Source organism: Canis lupus, chromosome 11 (assembly GCF_048164855.1).
Source record: "Canis lupus baileyi chromosome 11, mCanLup2.hap1, whole genome shotgun sequence".
In the NCBI taxonomy this organism is placed as follows: domain Eukaryota; kingdom Metazoa; phylum Chordata; class Mammalia; order Carnivora; family Canidae; genus Canis; species Canis lupus.
In genome coordinates, this window is record NC_132848.1 from 3,034,780 (window position 1) to 3,049,966 (window position 15,187).

At 41.5% G+C, this 15,187-nt stretch overlaps 1 protein-coding gene and 1 non-coding gene across 7 annotated transcripts in view; both read left to right on the forward strand.

The window, feature by feature from the left end:
• HSD17B6 (hydroxysteroid 17-beta dehydrogenase 6) overlaps positions 1–15,187 on the forward strand; it is a 67,901-nt gene that overhangs the window by 27,063 nt on the left and 25,651 nt on the right. The window contains exon 2 of one of the 6 annotated variants that reach the window (XM_072842832.1): positions 9,700–9,782. The exons of 1 other annotated variant lie outside the window; for it this stretch is intronic. The gene's annotated coding sequence lies outside the window, so the exon portion shown is untranslated. Of the gene's footprint in view, positions 1–6; positions 161–9,699; positions 9,783–15,187 lie in introns of those variants that run through there. 4 more of the 6 variants (XM_072842829.1, XM_072842826.1, XM_072842835.1 and 1 more) reach the window with 4 other exon arrangements.
• Positions 10,053–10,157, forward strand: LOC140600569 (U6 spliceosomal RNA). The gene has a single exon (XR_012003767.1). It is a non-coding gene; the product is annotated as a U6 spliceosomal RNA (small nuclear RNA).

Genomic DNA, 15,187 nt, shown 5'->3' on the forward strand with positions numbered 1-15,187 from the left:
ACGCCCCGGCCTCTGCAAGGGCCTCTGGGAATTGTAGTTCCCTCTTGGGGGTTGGCCTGGGCCGGCGGGATCTCAGCGAATCAGCTGCCTCGCTAAACTCGGCTGCTCTGGTGGGCAGAGGAAAGCCGCTTCCGTTCCGGGAGGGATCCCGTGCAGAAAGGTGAGCCCTTGGGCTTCTGGAAGTAGGTGCTAAGATGAAGTAAGAAATGATGTTCCCCGCTAACTTTATGAATGTTTCAGAAATAACGCATTTAAACAGTGTAAGCCAGTATCTTTTAAAGAGGGTTTGGAAATTAATTCTTCATAGAATTACTAGGTCTAATATGTGGAAATAAACGAAGACCAAGCAAATAAGAAAATCAAAGCCTATTTACTCAGAGTTTGCTATATGGCAAGGGGTCAGCTGCAGACACTGGAGTTTTGGCAAAGACTCAAAGGCGGGCAGAGGCAAGGGAAAGCTTTACAGTGGGGGGAGGGGAGGTTTCAGGTATACCTCGATTCAAGGCTGTTTGCAATGGGAAAGCTGTAGTTGGGCTATCCAGGAGTAGGGACACATATTTGACTTTATCTGGTTGGTCCTAAATTGGAAGTGGCCACAAAATTTAGGGAAGCTGGTATTTATTAATCAAGGGCTGGCCATTTGGGGCCAGTTGTTATAGGGGCTATTGTTTGGCTTCCTGGACTATTACTACAGACAGTGATCTGACTTCTGCAAGTCTAACTTACAGCAGGCTGGCTTCCTGAGGTGTTTATTATAGATAGGGGGATTGGTTTTCTGGGTTGGCTTCTTCAGGTTGTAGGTCAGGGTTCTGTTTTTAAGTAAACTCTACACCCAACATAGGGCTTGAACTCCCAACCCTGAGTTGCATGCTCTTCCACCTGAGCCAGCCAGGGTTCCTCAAACTTCTGTCTTTACATATGGCCACTGTTTGTATACTCAGTCTCTCAAATAGAACACCCAGGAATCCTAAAATCTGAATTAGAGAAATCTTGCAGAATCATGGAGAGCTTTGAAAGGAGTCTGCTACTAACGTGCCGATCTGCCAATCAATCTTACCTGGTAAAGATACACCTCATTGCAAATGTGGAGTGGGGTGGGAAGTCTATAATTACAAAGTATGTTACTTGAAAACCATCATTTTCATGAATTTTATGTTTGCAGTAACAGTAGAAGAACAAGGAGAGAATAGAGTCTCTATTAGCCTAATCTCGAAAATGATCACAGTCTTTTAGCTTCTGTGGGCAAAGTGGTCAAAAATAGACTCTGGGCAGATCATACTTATTTGAATATTCCTTGAAATCTAATTTCGTGCACAAAGTTAGTTGATTTTCACAATCCTTATGCATCTTGTTTTGAGTAGGGTGAATTTTGTTACTGGGAAGATCTTCTCTCTAATAAGAAAGGCAAGAGTGCCATAGGGAGTGCTCTTTTCCAGAGCCGTCTCTCTCTGGACTTTTTTTTTTTTTAATATTCTATTTATTAACTCATAAGAGACACACAGAGAGAGACAGAGACATAGGCAGAGGGGAGCCCAACATGGGACTCAATCCCAGGACTCCTGATCACCACCTGAGCCAAAGACAGACACTCAAGCGTTGAGCCACTCGGGCTTCCCCTCCCTCTGGACTTTTTAATGGAGGTTTCTCAGTTTTTGCGTTGCTGCCTTTAGGAACTGACTTCTTTGGAATATTTGAGAGTCCCCTGTTTGAATTTCAGAACCACTAAGGAGCACAACACCTGAGAGAGCTAAGATGTAAGGGAAAAAAGCAAAGGAAGTTATATATATATATATAAATTTTTATTTATTTATGATAGTCACACACAGAGAGAGAGAGAGAGAGAGGCAGAGACACAGGCAGAGGGAGAAGCAGGCTCCATGCACCGGGAGCCTGACGTGGGATTTGATCCCGGGTCTCCAGGATCGCCCTGGGCCAAGGCAGGCGCCAAACCGCTGCGCCACCCAGGGATCCCAGGAAGTTATATTTTTTTAAGTTACTACTGTGTACTCAATTTATTTAACATTGATTTTCTCATCAGAAAAAGGGAATAATAATAGCTACTATTTATATAGCATTCGCTATGCTGTCAAGTACCCTTTTGAGAATTTATTTTTCTCCCTTACACCTGTCAGAAAGGGTAAAATTAAAAGGACAAGAAATAACAGGTGTTGGTGAGGATGTGGAGGAAAAAGAACCCTTGTGGACTATTGGTGGAAATGTAAATTGGTGGAAAACAGTATGGACTTTCCTCAAAAAATTAAAATTGAAATACCCTATGATCAAGTAATTCTATGATTGGGTATTTACTCAAAGAAAATGGAAGCACTAATTAGAAAAGATATGTGCACCCCTATGTTTATTGTAGATTATTTACAGTAGCAAAGATATGTAGGCAAGCCAAGTATCTAAAATAGATGAATGGACAAAGATGTGATATCACCTCACCCCCCCAAACACACACAGAGGAATATTACTCAGCCATAAAAGAGAGTGAGGTCTTGACATTTGCAACAACAGGAACGGACCTAGAGACTATTATGTTAAGTGAAATAAGTGAGACAGAGAAAGACAAATACCTTATTATTTAACTCATATGTGGAATCTAAGAAACAAAATGAAGAGACAAACAAAAAAAACCCAGACTCTTAAATACAGAGACCAAATAGTGGTTGCTGGAGGTGAGGTGGGTAGGGGGATGGGTGAAATGGATAAAGGGGATTAGGAAGTATTAACTTCAGTTATAAAATAAAGAAGTCACAGAAATGAAAAGTACAACATAGGGAATATAGTGAATAAGATTTTTAAAAAAGATTTTATTTATTTATTCACGAGAGATACAGAGAGAGAGAGAGGCAGAGACACAGGCAGAGGGAGAAGCAGGCTCCATGCAGGGAGCCCGATGCGGGACTCGATCCCAGGACTCCGGGATCATGCCCTGGGCCAAAGGCAGATGCTCAACCACTGAGCCACCCAGGCGTCCCAATAGTGAATAAGATTGTAATAACACTGTTTGGAGACAGACGGTGACTACACTTACTATGGTGACCACTGAGTAATGTATAGGATTGTTAAAAACAAAAAAAAAAGAACTTAATTGGGGCACCTGGATATCTTAGTCCATTGAGAGTCTGACTTTGATCCCAGTTCAGGTCTTGATTTCAGGGTCATGAGTTCAGGCTCATTGAGCCACGCTCGGCATAGAGCCTACTTTAAAAAATTTATCCCTCATAAGAACCCTATGTGGTAGATAGTAGTATTATCCTATTTTATAGATGGGGAAATATGCAGAGAACTTAAATTCTTGGTCCGAGGTCACACCACCTAGTATGTTGGGAAAGCCAGAAAGCTCTCTGCATTTAACTGCTAAGCTACATGTTGTGTCTCTACAAGGAGTTGTTGTCAGAATTAAGTGAAATAAAGTGAGAAGTCCCTAGCACAGTTCTTAGGCCACAACCACACTCTATCAGAAAGTTGTTATTCTGTAAAAGTGCCCTGCTTTAGAGGCTGTTATTTTAGGTGCCACTGGGAGGCAGTATTGCCATTCAGTTGGTTTCCCCTTGTGCTTTCATCCACAAAGGTGCAAAACCCCTTTGTCCTTCAAGCCATAAACCGTCTGCCATCCTGTTTTCTTTTACTACATACATCTACCATCATCCTCTTTGGGTAATCCATCAATCCTAGGTCTCCGCAAATTATTTGCAGACTTGGACACCTACTTCATGACTTCCTTTCTAGTTCGACTCTTGTTATTTCGGATGTTTTTAACATATAAAGGATGATCTATTTGATTGATAGATCCACAGATAGTTAATGAACATTTGTGTTGAGCACTTAGCTAGATTGTAGGGCGAAAAAAATTAATGACATAGTTTTTGTTTCTGAGAAAGTTATAACCTAATAGGGGCAATAAACACAAATCAAAAAATGTAATGAGGGATCCCTGGGTGGCACAGCGGTTTGGCGCCTGCCTTTGGCCAGGGCGCGATCCGGAGACCCGGGATCGAATCCCACGTCGGGCTCCTGGTGCATGGAGCCTGCTTCTCCCTCTGCCTGTGTCTCTGCACCTCTCTCTCTCTGTGTGACTATCATAAATAAATAAAAATTAAAAAAAAATGTAATGAAGTGTTATAGGTGTATTTATAACCCAGCTGTCTATAGGTATCAGCATTTTCCTTAAGAATTGGGTAGGATTGGTACAGGGAACACAGGCACAAAATTGTAAATGGCATGGCACTTTCCAGAAACTGCTTGAGTTCCATATGGACAGAGCTCAGACTCAGACTTGAAGGGAAGGCCTGATGAGAGGTGGAGCTAAGAGGCAAGCCATAGCTAGAGCATTGCATGTGGAAATAGAAATGATTTATCTTTTGTTTTTATTCTGCTTTGGTTAAAATTAAGATAAAATATTGATCATATTAAAATTTGATGAGCCGTCTTAGAGTAAATAATCTTTTTTTTCTTAAAGATTTTATTTTATTTATTCATGAGAGACACAGAGAGAAAGAGGCAGAGACAGGCAGAGGGAGAAGCAGGCTCTATGCATGGAGCCCAAAGTGGGACTTGATCCCGGAACTCGGGATCACGGCCTGAGCTGAAGGCAGACGCTCAACCGCTGAGTTATCCAGGTGTCCCTAGAGTAAATAATCTTGTTGAAATGAGTAAGTTGAACATTTGAAATACTCGGGGCACCTGAGTGGCTCAGTTGGTTGAGCATCTGCCTTTGGCTCAGGTCATGATCCCGGGTTCTTGGGATCGAGCTCCAGAGTTAGGCTCCCTGTTCAGTGGAGAGCCTGCTTCTCCCTCTCCCTCTGCTGCTTCCCCTGCTTGTGCTCTCTCTCCCTCTGTCAAATAAATAAATACATTTTAAAGGAGAAGTCGTCATTACCCTTCCTCTTCTTTTTAAAAAGATTTTATTTATTCATGAGAGACACAGAGGCAGAGACCTAAGTAGAGGGAGAAGCAGGCTTCTCACAGGGAGCCCAGTGCAGGACTTGGTCCCCAGATGGGATCACGCCCTGAGTCTAAGGCAGACGATCAACTGCTGAGCCATCCAGGTGTCCCATAAATAAAAATTAAAAAAAAAAAGAAATACCTCTGCACCAGTTGTTTTCCTCTTTAATAAGGTAAAAAGAAGTTTAGAGAATGTGTTCTGATGATGCAAGATCATAATAGAGACTTATCTAGTTGTGGCCAAGGTCATATTTAAGTTTAATTATGATAGATTTTGTCTCTTGTTATCATGAACTACTGAAAAATAATAAAGAGAACCTTCATAATTGTTAAGAGCAAAGTTTTAGTTTGGATGCTTCTTCTAACTACAAAGCAAATGATGACCATAAAGCCGATATATTATATATTAACATATTAAACATGCAGGTTTTTTTTTTAATCTCTACACTGGATTTCATATATAAAATTGATTTTTTTTCATCTAAACTGTAAATTAACCCATCAGTTTTTTGATAAGTAATCCGCCAGTGTGCATATTGTGTAGGTTTTCTTTTTTTTTTTTTTTAATTTATTTGTGATAGGCACACAGTGAGAGAGAGAGAGGCAGAGACACAGGCAGAGGGAGAAGCAGGCTCCATGCACCGGGAGCCCGACGTGGGATTCGATCCAGGGTCTCCAGGATCGCGCCCTGGGCCAAAGGCAGGCGCCAAACCGCTGCGCCACCCAGGGATCCCAGGTTTTCATGTTAGTCATGAAGCTACGTACTCTTTGGGTCTAGCTTTCTCTTCGCAGACTGCATAAAATAAAGGATGACAGATTCAAATGGAAACACATCAAGCCTTGTTCTTCCACAGGAATTTGGATTGGTGGGAAGACAGTGGGGAGCCTTGGAAGTCTTTTAAGCAGGAGAGAGGCATAAACAAAGTTGTGTTTTAGAAATAAATTCTGGAGCTCTGAGGAGGGCAGATAGGAGGGGAGAGAGCAACCAGAGGCAGAGCAGTCCCCAGAAACTGTTGCTGGAATCCAGGTGACAAATACTTGGGGCCTGAACTAAGACAGTAAAGTGTAGATGGAGGGGATTGGGTGGACATAACTGACTTAAGGTGGTAGAATTAATATTGATTGGGTGTGGGAGTGAGGAAGTGGTCTAGGATGATTTCTCAGGCTTCAGGCTTGGTCAGCTGGAGAGAAGGGGGTTGTCTGGCACCTAGTGTGAACTCATTACATTTGTTGAGTGGATTAGATTTAGGGATAGGAAATAAGATGAAAATGAGGAGGACCAGGGCAGCCCCAGTGGCGCAGCGGTTTAGCGCTGCCTGCAGCCCAGGGCGTGATCCTGGAGACCCAGGATCAAGTCCCACGTTGGGCTCCCTGCATGGAGCCTACTTCTCCCTCTGCCTGTGTCTCTGCCTCTCTCTCTCTCTCATGAATAAATAAATAAAACAAAATCTTAAAAAAAAAAAAGAAAAGAAAAGAAAAAGGAAATGAGGAGGACCAGATTGCAACGAAGCATCATTATTACAGTTTTGGAGAGTTACTGCTGTGATACTCCCTAAGCACCCTGTGCTTTTCTTTCATAGTTCCCATCAGTATGTAATGATATATTTATTTGTGGGATTATATATTGAATGTCTGTTTTTTCTGCTTAGATTGTAAATTCTAAGATTTCAAATATCATGTCTACTTACTCACCTCTAATCCCTAGCTCACAATAGGAACTCTGTTTATGGAATGTATCGGTGAACCCAGTGGAAGATGTCTAGCGGGCATTTGGATTTGAGGAGCTAAATCTCAGGAGTCATCCGGACTGAAGATCATAGTTGAAGGCGATGATTACTGAGGATGTGTTCAATGAGAAGAGAAGAAAGGCCAGGATAGAACTCTTAAAGATACTGACTTTAGAAACTTGGAAAAGGAAGAGGAGCCAGCAAAAGACAATGTGAATGAATAGGAATAGAAGCAGAAAAGAGCTGGGAGAGGGTGATTTCATAAGAGCCAAGGGAGGAGAGTTGTGAGAGGATGCTGATTCCCATTCCAATGTGGGTACAGAGTGTTTCCCACATATCCAAACCAATTCTTTAGACACTAGCTGGGTGTCCTACAATTCAACTCCATTACGACACTATCTACCTGGAGGTAGCATCAGATTCTGTAGGTTAAGGGTTCAATCACTTAAGACTGCCCCGCTTCAGATGCTGATTGCAAGCCCAGCTTGTCACTCGTGCTTCTGACCAACTGGCTACAAATCAGTGTCCCACAGATCGCTCCTTGGGTTTGATTAATTTTCTAGAGCTGCTCACAGACCTCAGGAAACCCATTTACTCACTAGATTACCAATTTATTACAAAGGATATGAATCAATAGCCAGATGAAGAGATACATAAGGCAAGGTACGTGGGAAAGGGCATGGAGCTTCCATGCCCTCTCCAGATTCTTCCTGAATCGAATCTACATGTGTTCACCAACCTGGAAACTCCCTGAACCTTGCCCTTTTTGGGTTTTACGGCAGCTTCATTATATAGGCACAATCAATTAAATCGTTGACCTTTGGTGATTAAACTATCTCTGGCCCCTTCTTTCTCCCTGAAGGTCTGGGAGTGGGACTGAAAAAATCCCAACCTTCTACTCCTGGTTGGCTCCCCTGGCAGCCAATGAAGTGCTTTTCAAAAATCACCGCATTAACATTAACCCAGTTGTGGTAGAAAGGGGGTTGTTAGGAATAACAGTATACCCACTTTACCTTCTTGACTCTGAAGTAATTTCAGGGACTGAGGAGAAAAGGCCAAACAATGTAAGGAAAGATGCTCCCGTTGCTCTCATCCCTCAGGAAATTCTAAGGGCTTTGGGACCTGTGAGCCAGAAACATTGACGAAGACCAAACATTTATGAAAAATATGTTTTTGGTCATCTGAAAGACCAAATGTATATTTCTTAACAAATTACAGTACTGCATACTGATACACACTACTGTGTGGAAGAAGCTTGAAACCATTCTACATGAAAGGAGCCAGTCATAAAGGGCCATGTATCGTGTAATTCCATGTATGTGACATTTTCAGAATAGGCAAATCCATGGACGTGGAAAGTAGACTAGTGGTTGCCTAGGGCTAGGGTAAGAAAGAAGGGTGATTGCTAAGGAGTACAGGGTTTCTTTTTGGGGTGAAGAAAGTGTTCTGAAATGAGATGCCCTGTGAATATACTAAAACCTACCAAACTGTATACTTTGAAAGGGTGAAGTGTATGGTGTGTGAACTTTGTCTCAATAAAGCTGTTATTAACACACACACACACACACACACACGCACAAAGGCACATATCCTGGCTGCAGGGCCTGAGACTAAGCAGCTGCAGCTCTTTGGAAAGGTGTCTGACTACTTGAAGGCTTAGATCCCAAGTGTGAAGCAGCTAATCTCAGGTTGGCAGGCTTGTGGGCTCTGGTAAAATTAGCCAGCCTCCTTACTCCTTACTCCAGCAGGGGTTTGCAGTGTAGTATTCCAGCTTAAATTGGAGGATGGAGGACTGAAGAGTATGGGAAATGCTCTGGTTAGCCAGGGCAGCTCTTTTCTTTCTGCTTTTTGTTTTGGTTATAACAGATGAGCAAGGATGACACTGGTCATCCTTGAGAACTGCGTGTCCAGCTGAGCAAGGATGACACTGAGTGTCCAGCTGAGCAAGGATGACACTGGTCATCCTTGAGAACTGCAAGCTTAGCTCAAATAGTGGAGTGGTCCCGGCTCTTCCCACAAGAGGGAGACGTTGTGAAAGCAGTGTATAAGGTGGAGGGTGGGCAGCACTGGGGTGGGAGGGGGCCACTCCCCGTGGGGATTCAGGAAGTCCTCTCAAGTCTCCGGGACTAGACTTTTCCTAAGCTGTGTGTGTATATGTGTGTGTGTGCTGGGTTGGAGACAGGGAGGAGATAAGGTCTGTGTGGAGAGAGGTCTTGATAATGATTTTTTTTATTTTCTGCAAAGATCTTTCAGCTTTCATTCCTGAAAGACATTTCATCAGCATTATTCTTTCTGCTTTTTAAATCTTTACTCTTGGGGCACCTGAGTGGCTCAGTGGTTGAGCATCTGCCTTTGGCTCAGGTTGTGATCCCGGGGTCCTGGGATCGAGTTCTGCATCAGACTCTCCGTAGGGAGCCTGCTTCTCCCTCTGCCTGTGTCTCTGCCTCTCTCAGTGTGTCTCTCATGAATAAATAAATAAAATATTAAAAAAATATTCAGTCCTTTGGAGTTTGGGAAAGTATTGTTTAAAAGTTGGGGGTGAAAAAAAAAGTTGGGGGTGATTTTATCCTTGCAAATAAGAGCTCCTGGGTATGTTCTATAAATTAAGATTCTTGACAGTGGGGAAAATCAACTCTTTCATAGTTAATACTGGTAGCTGTGAGGTAAGTTCATGAAACTGTGGGTAAGCAAAAGGAGCCTTCTCTAATTAAATCAAGAGAATTGTGTTGCTGAAGCTTGACAGTCTAGTTTGGGTCTTGCCTTAGCCAATCCCCACTCCCCCACCCCAAAGCCACCCTTTCTCCCATTTCTAGCAAGCCCTTTGTAGTGGGAGTGGTAAATTTATTCTTTCTTTCGTTCTTTCTTTTCTCTTTCTTTCTTTCTTTCTTTCTTTCTTTCTTTCTTTCTCTTTCTTTCTTTCTTTTTCTTTCTTTTTCTTTCTTTCTTTCTTCTCACTTGTCCAGTAAACACGGTTTAATCATCCCATTATTCTTTCCCACTTGTTAAATTTCTAATTCTGTAGGAAACAGAGAAGTAAAATTCCAAAGGCAGTTAAACAAGGAGTATTTGAAATCTGACATATATTCCCAAACAAGAATTCTTCAGGTAACATTTCTCCTTTCTCTTTGTGGAATCTTATATACTGATATGAAATGAAGTGTGATATTAAAAAAATGCCTGTCCAAGGCATCAGTTGTTGGAGTATTTGCTTATTTTTTCCCCTTGGCAGAGTGAAGTCAGTTTTTGGAATGAGGCTGAGATTGGAGAATCTTTTAAAGTTTTATTCTTGGACAGATGCAGCATCTTCAAAAAGAGTTTGAGGTAACCTAAAGTGAAAGACATATATACACTTAGGGATATTAAAATGCAAATTGAGTGCTCGCTTTGGCAGCACACATACTAAAATTGGAGTGATAGGGAAGATTAGCATGGCCCCTGCACAAGGATGACACGCAAATTCGTGAAGTGTGCCATGTTTTAAAAAATAAATAGCCAGTGGAGTACAAAAAAGAAATAGAAAATTAAAGTGATAGAAGAGAGAAGAAAAAGTGCTGTCGACAAAGGCTAAGAGAATTACTCTGATTGATCATTAATTAAATTTGGCTTTGAACTTTTTTTTAAATTTTTATTTATTTATGATAGTCTCACACACACACAGAGAGAGATAGAGAGGCAGAGACACAGGCAGAGGGAGAAGCAGGCTCCATGCACTGGGAGCCCGACGTGGGATTCAATCCCGGGTCTCCAGGATCGCGCCCTGGGCCAAAGGCAGGTGCTAAACCGCTGCGCCACCCAGGGATCCCTGGCTTTGAACTTCTAAGATAATATGAAAAACTAAGTAGTTTAAAAATAATCAGTAGCATACTCTTTACTTAGAAAAGACAAAGTCTCTCCTGGTAGTAAATGCATGACAGCATTTATTATGTGGGGTCTTGCATAGTGTACAGATGCATGCTGTTCTTGATAAGAATTTTTAAAAATATTTTTTATTTAAATTCAATTTGCCAACATATAACACCCAGTGCTCATCTCATCAAGTGGATAAGAATTTCATAAGCAAATGCAGAGGCAATTTTCTTCAGACTTTTTTTTTTTTTAAACCAAAGAAGTAATTTTATTTATCTAATTTGAGTCAAAAAGATGCAGGTCATAAGTGGACAATTCAGTGAATTTTTACAAAATTAATACTTCTATTACAGCCACACAGGCCAAGAAATAGAACATTACCAGCACCACAGACAACCCGTAAAACCTCGCTCCATCTTTCACACCACCCACCTCCCCATGGGTAATCAGGAATCTGATTTGCAGCAAGATAGATTAATTTTGCCTCTTTGTATTAAGTTTGTGAGATTCATACATCTAATTGTGTAGCTGTAGTTCATTTTTGTCACTATATAGCATTACATTGTATGAACATATTTCAACTTACTTAACTGTTGTTACATATTTGGTTGTTTTCAGCTTTTGGCTATTGCAGATAATGCTGCTATGAACACATCTTATGATGCACATGTGCACGTATTTTGTTGTCATTGTTATAATGTACCTAAAAGTGGAATCAATTAGTATAGGGAAGGTGGATCTTTATTTTTGGTAAATAAGGACAAACCATTTTTTCAGATTGATTGAATCAGCTCTTTGAATGGAAATGATTGATCCATATTCTTGTCAGCACTTGACATTGTCAGCTTTTTTTTTTCAGTTAAAACATTATAGTGGGTGCACAGTGACATCGGATTATGATAAACAGTTATTGACTTGAGCACCACCTAGTCTGTATGTCCAACATGGGAAGAAAGAATGTTGTGGTGGATCAGTCCATGATTCCATGTGGTGATTATAGACACATCATAGCATCAGGGACTAGACTGATAGGTGTCTATAGACAAACCCAGGTCTGAAGATTTGAAAGGAGGGAATAAAGGCTACTCCTTATTTTGCTGTGCACCATATTGCAGAGAGATATGTCCTCCGCTTGAGATTGAAGAAAGTCAGGGTGAACTGGCATTGTCTAGTATGGGGATAAAGGGCTGGTAGAAATGATGAAGGAAGTTGCAACACATGGAGTTTCGTGTACTGTGAAAAAATGGTAGCTGAATGCACCAGGTAGTTTGAGTTCTCATGGTGAAATTTCCTTCTGTTAAAGCCTGAAGGAAGAGGTAGGACTCATAGAGAAAGGTGTAGAATGGCACTGATAAAACAACAACAACCAAAATAGTGCTAATAATATCTAATAATTTTATACTGTTTTATGTGTGTTAACTCATTTAACTCAACAAATCACTGAGGTGTCGTTTTCCCATTTTGAAAATGAGCATCCAGGTATAGAGAGGTTAATTCACTTACCCAAGGTCACAAAACAAGTAAAGCCTGAATTTGGACCCAGGTAATCTGGTCTCACCATCCAGGCTCAAGACTTTATGATATCCACAAAATTAGGGTTGGGGGCAGGGGAACTCATGCAGAAAGATTCTTAGAAAGGAAGAAAAGGAAAAGTAGGCAGGGAATTAGCAGGTAGTCTCACTGGTATCAACTAACAGGCTCCCCCCAAAAATGTTCTGACAAATGGAATACATTCTGCACTGTTGCTGAAGAGGGACATCATGGAAGCTTGAAACATCGCCAGGTTGGGATGTGAGAGTTTTCAGAACACAGCAAGCACAATGGCTAGGTAGGGAAGCCCACACAGCAGGGAGCCTAACATTGAGGATTGCTAGTCTTCCCTCCTTCTCACATCTGTATCAGGTTTTTATGGTTGCTCTACTGAGGGATAGATATAAGAGTATCGCTGCTAGTTTCTTTAGGGTTTCCTGGTTGTAGAGAAACCAATCAGGGGCGCGATTGATACTTACATTTTTAATATCCATGCCAGTGGCTAGGGACCCTGTGGTTGTCCTAGATTCCAAGACAACTGGAGAGATAATTCATGGGGCTTCAAAGGAGCCCTGTCACTAAGACCTGGGCTGAAGGGTGGGATCTGGAGACTGGTAATGGGGAGAGAGGAACAATGGAGGGACAACCTAGTGGGTGCTTAGGTGTAGATTAGACCATCTCTACTTCTTCTTGGAGCCCCTGGACATGTCCCACTTCCCTACATCCTTTTATACCTTTGTTTCCTCTTCTGCTAGCTTTTCCCTTTTTTCCTTATACTTACATTGCCCCACCCAAAAATATAAATAACCTTCTCTGGGAGAAGAGCTCACTCTAAATGGGGAGAAGAGGAAGGAGATCTCAGGCTGGGAAATGGCCAGATGACCTCTGTCGTTTATGTGGATAGTCTCAGGACCAAGTCCCCAAGACAGAACAGGCCAATGACTGCACTGTTGGTAAAGAAAAGGCTCTGTAGGTGTTCCCTGCAGAGTCATGTTTGGACTCCAGCATCTCCAGCCCAAGGACGTAGCTCAGTGAAGACACTAAGCAGAGCCCGGCCCCACTGTTGCTCATCTCCCTGAGACTTCACTCAGGCTTTCTGTTCTCTCTTTCCAGCTTCCTTCAGGTTGTTCCCCATCCTTTCCAACACTTACTATTTCTTGTCTTTTTGGATCCTATATATATGTTGACTGTGTATATGTGGGTTTGTTTCTGGGCTCTTGATTCTGTTTCCTTGGTCTCTGTGTGTTTTTATGCCAGTAACATACTTCTTTGATTACTGTAGCTTTGTAGTATAGTTTGGAATCAGGAAGTGTGATGCCTCCAGCTTTGTTCTTCTTTCTCAGTATTAATTTGGCTATTAGGGTCTCTTTTGCTTCCCTAAAAATTTTAGGATTGTTTTTTCTACTTCTGTGAAAAATACCATTGGAATTTTTTAAAAAAGATTTTATTTATGTATTCATGAGAGACACAGAGAGGGAGAGGCAGAGGCACAGGCAGAGGGAGAAGCAGGCTCCATGCAGGGAGCCTGATGCAGGACTCGATCCTGGGACTCCAGGATCGTGCCCTGGACTGAAGGCAAGCACTCGACCGCTAAGCCACCCAGGGATCCCCCAGGATTTTCTATATATATTGACCATGCTTGCATCTCAAGGATTTGAAAATGGAAATCATCCTAGGACTCCCCCATCTAATCACTAGGTCCTAGGGCATCTGCCTCTTATATTTCTAATTGCTCCCTTCCTCTTCAGATCCACTGAATGCTTAACTCTTTCATCTCCTGTATATCTTTGTTCAGATGTTGCTTTCTCCTTGAGGCCTACTCTGACAACTAAATGCTATAAACTATCCTCTCTCCAGCCTTCTTGATCCCCCTTATTCTGCTCTTTTTCTTTTTTCCAAAGTGCATATCCTCTTCTAACCTATTTATTATGTCTATTGTTTATTTTACTTTTTTAAAAGCTTTATTGAGATCTAAGTCACATACACAGTTCACACATTTAAAGTTTACAATTCAGTCACTCTTAATATATTCACAGAGTTGTGTGATCATAACCAAAATAAATTTTAGAATATGTTTATTACTCTCTTTCACAGTCACTCCCCATTTTCCCTCAACTCCTTCAGCCCAACCCTAGGTAACTACTCATCTACTCTTTGTCTCTATAGATTTGTCTATTCTAGAAATTTCATATAAATTGAATCATGCAATATATAGTCTTTCGCAACTGACTTCTTCCACTGAGTATAATGTTTTCAAGGTGCCAAAGCAACTGCACCATTTTACATTTTCATCAGCAATGAATGAGGGGTGAGCACTTAATACAGTACCTGGCACATAGTGGGTGCTCAATAAATGTTTATTAGATGAATGAATGAAAAAATGTAGGACACAGTCTACATTTTTTAAGCATGCCAATTAAGGGCTTTCCTGATCAGGTCCCTACTATTTTTCTAGCATCATCTCCAGCCTTACAAACCTCTCTGCCTTCTCATTTCCTGTTCCTGCTGCCTGGGGTATACTTCTTGTCATTCTGCTTAGTGTGCTGAGCTTCTGTTCACTTCTAACACTACCTCTGCCCTTACACCTTTGGCAAAAATAGGTGCTTTCTCTTCCTGTCCTCTCCACATTTTCTTAGTGAGTTATTTCTATTTCTATATCCCCTACTTGTTTTGTGAGTTTCTTAAGGGTTGGCACTGTTCTACTCAGTGCCCTCAGTCCTTACCCAGGGTTTGGCACAGAGTTGGTATTTAATAAATGTCTGTTTCAGTGAATAAGTAGAGGAAATGGCAAGAGCAAAACCCCAGAGGGAGAAACTGAGTTTTTCAACTTGACTGTTAAAAAACAAAATTCAACAGAGTAAATTTGAGGATCTAATTGACTTTATTAAATAATTCATGAATCAGGCAGTATCCCATTTAGCAAGTAGAGGGGAGCTGCACTGAGCTTGGAAAAGGAAAGGTTTTTAAGAAGAAATTTTTTAGCAAGGAATGCATTCTTTAGGCAAGGTTGCCCTCCTAAGGGAGAAAGGGTCTATGGGAGATTATCTCCTAGTGTTGACCAGGAAATTCCATTTTGGCTGGTTAAAGGTTGCATTCCTCGGGAGGTTGAAACTGTAGTTAGCTTCAGTATTAAA